Source organism: Paramormyrops kingsleyae, chromosome 2 (assembly GCF_048594095.1).
Source record: "Paramormyrops kingsleyae isolate MSU_618 chromosome 2, PKINGS_0.4, whole genome shotgun sequence".
Lineage (NCBI taxonomy): Eukaryota > Metazoa > Chordata > Actinopteri > Osteoglossiformes > Mormyridae > Paramormyrops > Paramormyrops kingsleyae.
In genome coordinates, this window is record NC_132798.1 from 33,102,007 (window position 1) to 33,115,503 (window position 13,497).

The 13,497-nt window shown below is 41.7% G+C and overlaps 1 long non-coding RNA gene across 1 annotated transcript in view; it reads left to right on the forward strand.

Annotated features, from left to right (window-relative positions):
• Window positions 1-11,856, forward strand: part of LOC111844164 (uncharacterized) — a 41,767-nt gene extending 29,911 nt beyond the window's left edge. Inside the window, exons 2-3 of the long non-coding RNA XR_002838323.2 lie at window positions 7,726-7,888; window positions 10,305-11,856. This is a non-coding gene — a long non-coding RNA (uncharacterized lncRNA). The remainder of the gene's footprint in view (window positions 1-7,725; window positions 7,889-10,304) is intronic.
• The last annotated feature ends 1,641 nt before the right edge of the window (window positions 11,857-13,497 follow it).

The window sequence follows — 13,497 nt, forward strand, 5'->3', positions numbered from 1 at the left end:
AGGACTAAGCACACTGGGCTCGCTTGGAAAGTACCTCAGTGCTCTGCTGTTCCTCACAATATGAGCGGCATTAATTACAAATGATAATGGCCGGGTTTAATGGATTAGGTAATGATGCAACGGAGATGTAACAATACGTCAGAACTCCACATCAGAGCAGGTTAAATGTATTTATTTAAGCATTGATGTACCGTCAGGGTTGCATGCAGAGAGAAACCCTCTTAGCAGCGAGCTCATCACACTAGTGGGGAAACTGGACAGCAAACTAGGGGCTTATTGGTGGCAACGAGTCTTTTTGCCTGCAAAGCTGGGTATGCAGGCCTTTTCCAGCATTTTACACGGAGATAGCCAATTATGTGAAATTAAGCAAAAGATCTTTTCAGAATCCAAGAAGGATTACCTTCCTTTTCATGTCTGAATACAATTAGATAATTATCTGCGCAGACATTATCACTCAATATGAGAATTTGGAGATAATTAAAATGAAACGAGATCTTAACAATGGCTTTGTCTACAACGGTTTAAGAACTAGACATAATTACAAAAAAGCTACTAACATCTAAAACTAGAATTTTTCACGTGTTTATTTTTAATCAGTGTCGGAAAAAGTGCAACAATTGAACTAAACACAAAGGACTGTAACATAAATTAACAGAATTAGTTTCCTTAAAGTGAGATGTGGAAGCTAATGGATATGAACAATAAGTATAGACAGCACAGAGAAAATAGAATCGCATGCAATACCATTACACATGTACAAGAGTACTGAGGGCTTTTCCAAGTTGGTGACATTTGAAACTAGAGGCGTGATTCGGGATAATTCAGGATAAGCACCAGTGATTCCTGTGCCGTGAGGCGCCTGTGGAAGCTGAAAGGCAGGTCTGGGTTCAGGAAGACCAGCAGTGTTTCTGAAGAGATGTGTCTTCAATTTGCGTCCTGAGATGGGAAGCGAATTCGAGGGCTGGGAGCTCATTGCATCACAGAGGAGCCAGGGATGAGTGGAAGGTGGAGGACTGGGGGGGGGGGAGGGGGGGGCTGCTCGGTCCCAATCCAGCATTGCTGCCCAGAGGGATAGCTGTGAATTTGCAGAATGGGGGCATTTAAATCTAACATGGGAAGCCTATGTAGGGAGCAACCTCTATGAGATTAAAAAAGTAAAATGGTAATGCAGTCTTTTTATGAGTTTAGTGAGTTTGAAGATTAAAGGACATCTGACAGAGGGTCGCTGTTCTTCATCACTGAGAGTGTCTTGCTGATGGTACGAAATCCCAGTTTCTCTTGTCTTGGCAGATGCTACACATGCAGCCCGGCCTCAGCAATCCCACAGGCACCTCTGACCTTCTGAGACATTTGCATATTTTGATGGATGCGTGCATGCAGTGTGTCAGGCAGGCAGGCAGGGGGTTTGCCATCAGTGAATTTACAGCGACTTCGTAATCTGAATTATCTCTGTCTCCGACTTGCATCCTCAATCAATCAAGAGGCCGCGATCCAGAGTAAAGGATTTGTCTTGCAAGCGGCTTGCGTGTTTCACTGCAACCCTTTCACTGGGATGCCAGCTTGTAGCAGGCAGTGACTCTGTGCTACGCTGATAAAATGTTCTGTTCCCATTTGCAGTTTCGGAATTGCATCCCAGTGCCACAATTCAATCTGCAGACATGCTGTTATGGGATCCAATCAGCTGCTCCATGGGCAAAAACAGGAAGCGGCCTACTACGGAGGGGTTGTTGAGTATGGGATAGCAATGAGCCTCCTCTCTCATCCCGAAATAAAGGAAAAGACATCAGATCTATAATAGCACATCAACAGCTAAAAAATAATTTCGTTCCCATGAGTGACAAGCTGTGAAGTCAACTAATATCAAAAGCCAGATTGCGAAAAAGAAGGGCGGATTCTACACTTAACCATTCTGCTTAATTAGTCACAGTTAATCAAGATAAAGCAAAAATTCACAAGACTTTCAAACTACAAAATCAAACAGATGTGCTGAGTCATCTGTGCTTTGGGAGCACAGAGATAATACGAGAATGTGAGATTACTGCATTATCTAACAGTCTGGGAAATGAGCAATGTACATTATCCAGTAGATTTTTGGTTCAAAATCTTCATCTTTCCGCGTCAGTTAAACTGCGCCTGAGTAGGTGAGCACAGGTGAGCTCTGGGGCATGACAGGAAATGACAGAGGAGAGATGGCCTTCAAAGACACGACGGGGTGTCTCCGAGGAAACGCTGCAGAGCGGATGTGGAGAAGCCTAATTACGACTCCGGCTGTAGAGCTCCCGCAATCCACATGTGCTGAAATATGGGAGAGACGCCTCCCCTTAGAACAGGCTCTCGCACTGTCAGCGCAGGCATTCCGTGCTCACAGCTGGGAAGACACCTAACACTCTCAGTCGACAGCAATTCTGGGTGACTTATGTGATGGTGACCAGCTTCATGTCCAGGATGTAGTCAATCCTGCTTGCTGAGCTTCAGGGATGGGCTCCGGTAGCCGTCTGATCCTAATTGGATAATCAGTAATTGTCAAGGGAATAACATATGGATTCAATGTGCAGTAACATTCTGACTGAAAGATGGGCTCTCTCATGTTTAATCTCCCTGTTTCTGAATCACTGCAGGTATGCAGGTAATCTCACACTATCCCTCAAAGTCACCTCAGCAGTTTTCATAGTCCCATGGATTCATGGGAAATTGGGTTTGTAAGACTTGCGCAGATGTCAAATAGATCTGTGTTATATAAGGATGTGGAATTTTTCTGGGATGGGATTTTCCTTTTCATGGCTCTTTCGGACTGGGAATGGGTAGGGCTAATATTGAATTTCAGAGGGCATAACTCTTCCAACAGAAATTACCACAGATTTGTCTCCTGCTGGCATCAGAGGATAAAATTTCACAGCTCATCTCCACGACAATCCAGACAGAACCACCAGACTGTGAAAGGCAAGTATCATTTAATATTATGCAGCAGGTAAAGACCAGCTGTTTTTCTTTAAACAGGCGACAGCTCACGAGTCACATGACCATAAATCTGCTGTGACATCATCAGTATGTGTGTGGCTTCCTGCAGCTGGAGGGAATCATGCATGCAGTACTGCATCCTGCCAGCATCCCAGGCATTTTGGGACAGTATCTGAAATCAATGCGCCTTATCCCCTCCCGACAAATAATGATTATTGCCAACGTGATCCAATTAAGCAGGGGCCAAAGCTTATTAAGCAAAAACCATCACAGGAATATTAAATTGATCATGTCTCTCCCTGACCTTGAGCTGGGATTCGTAGTGAGTTGATTTTGCAATACTCCACCCCCTCCCCCCAACCTGCTCATTGTGTCAGCTGTGCAGCTTATGGGATTCCTGGGGAGGGGAGACAGGAGTATTGTGCTGATTCTGGATCAGTGCAGATGCAGCACTTGGGAGATGCTGGCTGCATTGTGAACTGGAGCGCTGCTGATCTAAGTTGCCTAGAGGGCAGGAACTCCAGCTGTAAAGGCGTGTAGCTGTCATCCTTCCCCCAAAACAAGACACAATGAAACAGTTTCCCTCAGGGAGAAATATAATTTAAAATCCACCCATATGTGGAATTTTTCTTGATTTTCACCCCTCCCCCCTGTAATGGCTGCATATGTTTTCACAACAATGTAGAGCATTGTTTATTACAATCTAGTGATGGACCTGTTTACTCAGATCACGTAACTGACAGTTTCAACCACCTCCCCCCCCCCCCCATTACCTGCGTCTCCAATTATGTAACTCCTTCGCATTCATAAATACAGTCTGCAATTAAGAAAATGGTGAAAGACGAGCACCTGCATGATAGTTCATTTGTACACTTCCGTCTCTGTACAAATTGCTTTATTGAACATGAGAGACATGAGAGTTTCTCCCGGGAGGACAGAGGGAAGAGGAATAATTGACCCTGGACACTCTATTTATTTAGGCTAAATTGATTCTGTCTGTCATGGCACCTGCCGATGTCTTTGTGCTTTGTGGCGGGCTGCTTATGTTTGACTGGGATGTGTGAATGGAGACCAGGGAACAAAGGCACTCCTCAAAGCAAATATTTAAAGCGTGATGGACACATTGCCTCTCCCTAAAAACCGTAGCTCCTGGAAATGTCCATCCCTCTGGACCTTTCTGTTTTGTCCAAAATTTTGATTTATTAATGCGTCACATTTTCTCTAAAAACTCGTAACACCTTTCCAGAAGACAAGTTCTCATTGTCAGGCAAGAATTACTCGACAAACAAGCACCTGCACAGACATAGATGTGAATGATATTTACCTCCCTTTGCCCTGAAAGTTCTAGCAAGGTCAGGGTGCCTTCAGCTGCCTGCAGATATCAGACAGGATGCTGAATGGGGGCAGATCACCTGGCCTCAGCTTGCACTGCCTTGGTCCTTGAAAGGTGTCACAGCTGCCTGCTGGATTCAAAGCAGAGAGAACCACAACAGAGGGCTGGAGATGCTCTGAAAACATCACATTACAGGAGAGCACACATCACATGGTGTACAAAAGGGTTTCAAAGAGACCAAGAACCCAATAGAGCATAGTGAAGTTAATGAGGAAGTGAATGGTAGCACCTGTAATGTGCTTAGGGCAGGTCTTTCTCCAAAACAAAGGGGAGACCTTCGTGGCCTCATTAGTCAGAGAAACCACTGAGCAGCCAACGGCAAACCTGAAAGACCCACTGAGTTCAGTGACTGGAAAAATTGCCTCTTGCGTTAATATACTGCACAAATCTGGCCTATAGGTGCAACATGGAACCCATATCCAGCACGTAAAAAGCCTTGTCTGAAAAGGAATTTTGAAGAATCTGGACTTATCTAGAGAAATGTTGTACGGCCAGATCCACCAATGATCTCGGCCCAGCTTGACAAAACTGGGGATACTTAACTAAGAAAAATGGTCAAATATTTCTTCCAACACTGACAGCTGAAAAAACTTTTTTCCATTGATGGAAAATCCCACCAGGCTTATTCCTGAACACCCACACTTCTGCAGTTGAAGTTTTCACCCTCTCTCTTCCATCCACCTCCATCGCTGGTTTGTGTCCTGACTGGGATGGACGTCTCCACCTTAGACTAACAGACCCTCTTCTTCTTCGAATTGACACCAGGATTATCAAAGCCTTTTGCATAATTTGCTGTATTTGTCTATAATTTTCATTACTGTTTATTTTCAATGGTTGAATTGATTTCCTAGTCACTGCACAATTCATTAAATGTTCCTAAATAGCTTTGACTTCCAGACTGGCCTCAATGGTTGATAGTCCATGTATATAAAATTAAATGTATAATTGTAGTGTGGCTAATAAATAAATTAAAATATTACAACCAATCAGGGAAAACACATTGGCTAGACAAACAGCCTTCCACAAAGGGTGTCCCTTGTCCTGTACCCTCTGCTTCTACGGGTAGGTCCCAGACTCACATCAGCCCTGTGCCAGATGAAGAGGTTATGGAAAATGGATGCTTTCGCTAATGGATATGAGTGCACCTGACTATAATCATTAATTCAAATAATTGTTGCATTATTTTATTTATTCATCAGCTTTGATTTATTCAGATTTGATGTATTCTTTGGATATGTAATTTATTTTTGCTCCCAACTGGCAATCAGTTGTGACATTTCGCATTTTTTGAGCAACTGAAAATCTGGCAGTGAAATGTCAAAAATTACGTCTCATGATTTTTCAATTTTCGAGTGCTAAGGTGTTATTTGCTCATTTTTTTGTGACACCAACAATAACAGCTGAAGGTTATCTGTCCCCAAAGAGTCTGAAATACATGCATCGCATTAAATTACTCTATGTCTTCGAGAAATTACCCTTAGCCACTGTGCTGACTTGCTACGTAATGGGGGATATTCAATCATACTGGCAGTTAAGAAAAAGCCATAAATGACTTGTGCTGTTGTACCTTTGAATACTAAATGGAACACTGACTCATCCAAACTGATGGAAATAACGTATAGAAGGCAGGACAGTTGGACCCCGATGGATTTCATAAATTGTTAAAAATGTTGAATGGGATAGACAAGTAATGATTTAGAATTTACAATTTTCTGTTCTGTATACTTGTCTGCTGAAACTTTACAATAATGTAATAAAAACACAGGGATTCATACCAGACTCCATCAGTTTCAACAAAATTACTTAAAAACACCATATAGAAAATTACATGGGATATAAAAGGCAACGCCACCATTTTCTTTATTTAAAATTGGAAAACAAGCACAGTGCTGTTTGTCTTCTTTTTCAGTCCTGTGGGTTTTACTCGGATTTGATCCCTGTGCACAAAATCAAGTCTGGCTCTGTGTGGCTTTTCTCTGTGCTTAATGTGTACTGACATGTTCACCATAACCCACTATTTTCAGTAAACGGCTGAATTTCCAACACTTGTATAGACTTCAATGGATTTATTAGGCTTTAAAAAACAGAAAGAAGAGTGAGATTAGTCATATTGGTGAATAACACCAGGAGAGTGTGGGCCTGTATTGTTTATTCTCCAGTGTGCTGACCAAGAAAGCGACGTTTTTTGTTCTTTCATTTCCCAGTGGCTCTTTTCACACCCCCTGCACTCCTGTCCCTAAGTATAGCCCCTCCTCCTCCCATCTGCATGCACCCCTCCCCCGTCCCTGCACCACGGCAACAAGTCTTACACAGACCAAACCACGTCCCTGATGCCGGTTACCGTTAATCTGCCTCTAACTTGCTGTCATAAAGTACAACACAGGACAAATCACCAGCGACCTGCAGCTGAGGAAATGGCTTAAATCAGCAGAAAGAATAAATAAGAGTAGTAGTTTATTTGGGGGAAAATGCTTCTGGATTTCCCAGAATTCCCTACTATAGATACATCCAACAACAGTACTTTACTAACTGGAATACATCATTGACTCATGCAAACCAATTATCAGAGGTTTTAAATTGTGATATTTTATTTCACTGGGTCACTGTTCTAGAATTGCTGGGAAGCATTTTACAAAAATGCATTAACTCAAAACCTTGATTGGCTTCCATTAGCAAATCAATTAGCTAAACTCAAGTAAAAATTGAGGAGAAAATTAATTTCTAATTTCAGATGGTATCCTCCATTTAATTCTTAGGTACAAATGATATTTTCCCCCTTCGTACCCAGATAAGGTTTTTGCTTATCTGCTGTTGCCTGGTTACCTACTGCAATCTGAATTTAAAAGAGGACAGATAACAAACTGGTAAAGAGCTCCAGAATTGGTATAAAAATGCACCAGTGAACACAGTTCACATACCAAACACAATATCTGAGGTAAGGCCACTGTTCACCTGCCTCACAACGAGCTGTGGTATCAGCAGCACAAATATACCAACAATGCACCTATGTTGTAATTTAAATATTCAAATGTGCTTGGTGCTTTAGCTGGAATGAATTTCATATTTCTTTAAGTTTAAAGATACAGAGTTACATATTTATGGCTTATTCCACTGCACACAGCATGGTTTCCTCAAAGAGAATTTGGGATCAGCTCTTACTTCTGAAAGACTTGATAAACAATAGGTAGATATTGTCAGTTTTTGTCAAGTTAAAGTAGTAAAGCTGCAAAAACTGCATTATCCCCATGGAAATATTTCAAGTTAACACTTTCTAGGGTGTTGGGAAGACAGGAGAATCACACATAAAACCACCACCTGAATGACAGCACCAAGGCCTAGTGGATAGTTCACCTGCATCTTCCATCATTCACCAGATCAATCCAAAATCTTATTCCATGAAGCTGTCAAGACCGGCAGATGGTACTGAAATCCGGCAGCAAGAAAGCTCACCCTAAGCCAGCAGAGCTTGTAATGACAGGGATGCAAATGGAGTCTTTGTCCAAGCAAGGGCCATCCGCTGAAGAAGAATCCATACAGGTAAAACACAGACTGCTCTTCATAACAGTCACATTCATGTCTTACACTTAAAATGATAATCTTTAAACAGTCACGCCATTTCCCGCTCAGAACACCTGCCTTTTTATTTACATTCTCTGATTTCAACAAAGCGTTGAGGCCTTTTTGTTGGCAGAATGTGAACGAGCTTGTTGGGTGGTGGTAGTATTATTTCTGCCCTCGTACTTTTGACCTTGACTTGTTTCTTCTCCTTTTCTAACATCGCAGAGGAATCTCCCCCCATCCTTCTCCATAATTGTTCTGTATTCTCAAAGTGGAATAGCAATTACTGAATGTAGGGCACCAAGACACTGTAAAAGATGACAAAAAATGTACTAACCAGATGACAAGTTATCTCCAATTAAGAATATAAATGGTCATTCTAGGATTAATATTGTCATATGACAAAGCACAATCATGTTTTAAAATCCCAGAAAATACTTAAAACATTAATATGGCTATGTGTTAGACCCAAAAGAAATTAATTTAATTTGCCCATAAACAAATGACCAGAAATCATGGGGTCTGAGCCGAAACTGCGAGCGTAAAATGCACATAAACAACTGCATTCTTAATACCAAAGACATCCGAAATCAAACCACTCAAAGTCAGTCCTCATTTCTCCAAAAGTTACTCCACCAGTCCTCTAACAACTAAAGACGAGTGTCCTTAATCGCTTAAGGGTAGGCCGGCCGTGAGCCAAAAAGACAACATTTGTTATTGTGACAAGAAAATCAATGTGGAGACTGTGACCTGAAACTTCAGCTGCCCTCCGCTCCGCTCACTGAGCCTCAGGAAGCGGCCATCGCTGCCCTTGGGCGCTGGCCAAGAGGAACGGAGAGAGCAAGCGAGGGCAACGTGAGACCCTGCCTTCGCATGTGGCATGCTGTCACATTACACCCTCTGCTCTAACCTGCTTGGCGGAGTACAACTACTCAATGCATATCTACAGTATCTATGACAGACTTCCCATGAAGTCATTCTCTGCTGGACCATTTGGAAAGAATCTTATTTGCTTCATAGTTACACATAACAGGGCCTGGATAAGAATCTATTCCCACCCAGACTCTGGAAGCGGAGTCTTCATGGTCTACAATGACACTAAGACATACTGTTCAGGTGACTCAGAGTGTGTTTAGCTTAATAGTTAGAGTTTACTGCTCCTCAAGGCCACGAGGACAAAATTGCAAGGCAGTGGTTCACCCTGGACAGGATGCCAGTCCATCACATGGCACATACACAATCTCTCTCTCTTTCTCTGTCTGCCTCTCTCTCTCTCTTACACACACACACACACACACACACACACACAAGTTGGCGTACCTATCTAAATGGGAACCTTGCATTCATTTCTATTGTAAAAACCCTAATTCCAGTCGTGACACCCTTAACCCCTTAAGCTTAAGTAACCAAACAAATACAAGACCACTGACATTTTTACTTTTTTGATTCACATATTTTTACAAAATTGAAGTTTTCTAAATGGCGACCTGAAAAATGTCCCGAAAAGGAAGGAAGATTCAGGTTTTACCACACTTTGGGGACATTTTGCTCCCCAAATGTGATCTGTGCAAATCCCCCCCTCCCACAAACACACACACACAAACACGCACTTGTAGGGTAAACATATCCTTATGGGGACCGCTCATTCATGCAAACCCACACACACACACACACACACACACACACATACAGTACTAAGGTTGGTTTACAGTCACCTAAATCCATGTGTCTCTTCCAGGAAACTGAAGTCCTTGCAGGAAACCCACACAACACGGGCAGATCACACAAATTTCACCCCCAACCTTGGGGGTGTCATCAGTGCTATCCACTGGGCCGCTGAGCCACTCCATCTTACGACAGAAGTGCTTTGTGACACTGTCCCACAAATATATTTCAAAAGGTTGGATAAATGTATACATTTTCTCCATCCCTTCTGCAGTAACTTTTTTTTCCATTTTATACCTATATTGGAGATTTTTTGGATTTAACGCAACCTTCAGGATTCCAGGCAAAGGCCTTGACTATGAGACTACCCAGTTTGCAGTCTGCCTCTGCCTGAACCATATAACATGCAGAATTGCATTTAATGTCTTTTGAGAAAAGTATACACTGATAATCAGGCAGCACCCTGGTGACAGACTGATGTAAAATGTCATTTCACACTAATTGTTCCCTTTGTCTGGTACAACCATAACAATCTCTCCAACGGCAGCTTGCTTTTACACCTAGCAAAGGTATCACAATGTATTCCGAAAATTATGCAGACCAGAAAAATATCTCATAAAAAAAAAATATTCTGTCCTTTTCCTTCCCGGTGATGACCTCCACATGACAGAAGCTTCCAGAAGGGCTCTGATCCAAAAGGCTGCTCTGACTTGGTTTCCTTCCTTCTCAGTGACGCTTAAGACCCGGAAGACTGAAGAGATTCAAAGGAGTGCTCTAATTTGATGACACCCCCTCCCCAGGCTGAAGCAGCTCCTATTGTCCTGAGCTTTTCATACGTGCTTCTGAAGGGAAGCTCTCAGCTGAGAAGATGGTTTTCAGTTTCTTCTGAAATAGCAGCAGCTATTCACTGCTCCCATCTGGTGTCCTGAGTGAAATTGAATGTATTATTATTAACACAGTAGTGTCATACCTTTAAAATAGGAAAACCTTATGGTTAGCCATTATATTGCATTCGTTTTGCAAACACTTTTATCCAAAGCGACATACAAATGAGAACGCAGGGTCAGCCAGCCCCTTGACCGGTTGGATTTAAGGGCTCTTTCTCAAGATCCCAATGGTGAATTTACTTTGCCAGCTACATGATTTGAGCCAGCAACCTTCCAATTAGAGGTGCAGAGTCCTGACTTGCACACCTTCAGCACTGACTGAAGCTCACTCAGTGCCATAAAAATAATCTGATCATTACGATTCAATGAACGCTATAAATTTGAACTAAACGGCAACTTTCACTAAATGCTATCCGGACTTTCAATCCGCTTGTTAAGTCTGACGTAACACATGGTGTAAAGCTGATTCTGGGGGGCAAACTAACCGTAATGGGGAACCGGTATCATTATTCATTGTTTAATCATTTAGGGGGAAAGTGGGGTTAAATTCCTGTAATTCAAGTTTAAAAATGAAAAAAACTGATGAAGTAGGTGCTAAGCTGCGTTATTTCAAACAGAGTGGTGAGTGTAGGTCTCCTCCCAGGAGGAATCCTTGGTATGTCGGTACACACTTGGGTTCTGTACGCACAATGAAATTCAATTCAGTTTCAGTTCAGTTTCAATTTTATTTGTGTAGCACATTTTCACAACATTAAATTGTCTCAAAGTGCTTTACATTTACAAATACTAAACAAATTTCTTGACTTGTACTGAACCTAAATTAAAACATAGATGTCCAACACGGAAAACATGATGATAATTGTGTCTGTGAGTCTGTTATGGCTAATCCTGGTTACAGTCATTCGTAAATCGACGATTTGGTAATATTCTGGTCTCCCAATAGATTACACCAACACTGGAGAGAGAGTTGATAAACTCAAGACTGTCTGTCAGCTCTGTTATACCGAACTCAGTTATGATACTGAAAACACATTCAACGTGCGACCAGTTTGAGACGACATCATCTCAGGGCCGTGATATGCTTCATGTCTGGCGACGTGAGGATCCTCATTGCTAAGGACCTGAGGGACTGGACCAGGCCGAGGGGACGCCCACGTAATGCCTGGCGGCAGATGGATGGTCACTTCCGGAGGGTGGGACTGGACCGTGTGTCTGTCTTGGGGGTCGTCAACCAGGACCCCGAGGAGTTTCACCATGTGGTCGGTGTGACAATGTGCTTGCTCCCCAACCTGTCCTGACCTGACCTGAGCACAACGCAACCAGTGTACTGACTGTACTTGCGCACGTAGTTTACCTCTATCTGGAGGATTAAAGGTCATGTCCACCAGGGGGCAGTGTGAGAAAAACATCTTGGTCGGCTCCTTCCTTTCCAGTCTCACTTGTTTTGTATGAAGTTGTGAGATGAAATGATGTACACTCGCAGCCTCCACAGTGATCAAGTTGTTAATTTTTAAATACTGCGGCAATATTCTCTACATTCTAAGCACTGATCCACATCATACTTCGCTCTGCCACATATCAATTTGCTATCCATGAGTGAATGTTGCATTGTGTGTTGTTAGATCTCAAAGTAGTTAGTATTTCGTAATTAGGCTGCACGACACTGGAAAATATCAATTTCTGCAATAAGTATCGCATTATTTTATAAAGAAAAAATAGTTCAAACTAAAGCTATATCCCACAAACATGTTTATTCGTGAGTGATTTAAACAGCAAGGATGAAAATGATGAAGAATGGCTGGAAGGGCACAAGCATGCAGAGCTCATGCTAAAGTAGCAGCGCTAAACTTTAATGTTAAACATATACCAGATAATCCTGGAAAGGAGCGGTCATTAAAATTGCAAAGCTTGCTAAGGTTTGTTTAACAATATAAATGTTGTCGCGAAGCATAAACCCCACGCTCTTGGCGAATTTTATAACCAGGGTTTAAAAATACCGGAACCATATTGAAAAATAACGTTGCTTATGAAAGTAGGCAAGTAGAGTTTCATTGTACTTCGTACACATGATACTGCTTTCTTAGAAACTGAAACAGCCATTAAATTTGGACACAGGGGGACACAATAGTGCTCGCAATATTTTCTCTCTTGCCTCTGAAAATATACAGTTCTTCCGGCCATTCATTCTTAAAAAATCAGACATTACTTTAATACTAGTACCATATACAAACACATAGTCCCGTGACAAAAGGTGACCGTACTGCCAGCCCAATTTTTGGTGGTAGAGCACCACGTACAGTATGTGTTGCGTTAACTCTTCGCATAGTTGCACCTACGATGCATGGAATGAATGCAGAAAATGCGTGGCAGCCATGATGCGTACGCATACTGTATGTGTTGAGAGTGTCAATTATAAGTCCTAAGTGTGTGTATGACCAGAGTAAAGCATTTACACAAATTCAGCTACAGATCATTCTCGGTAGTGCAGAACATGGGATTTAGTTCATTGATTGTCATGATGTTATATTTTTCATTTTTTAATTTTACAACATGCATCGTTTGTTATTCATCTCATATTTTTTTTTTTACAAGAAGTGTCTCTTGTTATTCAGATATGTAGATGGATGCTTTACATTTTAATTTATAACTTTTCTTAATTGTGGTTGCGGTTTTATTAATAAATAATCTCGGAACAAATTCTGTTTCTCTGCTGCACCAAAATTGCACCAAACCGTCAACCTAAAACCAAGGTTTGTACCGAACCATACATTTTCTGTACCATATTACACCACTAATACTAAGCATGAAAAAATGGTAAAAACTTTCTTTGCCATTGCATGTAAATGTATGGAAGAGGATTAGGGGCACCATGAAAATATTATTTGAATTCTGACTTTAATCTCAGAATTCTGACTTTTTTTCTCAGAATTCTGTCTTTAATGTCAGAAATCTTACTTTTTTTCTCAGAATTCTGACTTTATTTTCAGAATTCTGAGTTTAGAAAAAAAAGTCAGAATTCTGAGATTAACGTCAGAA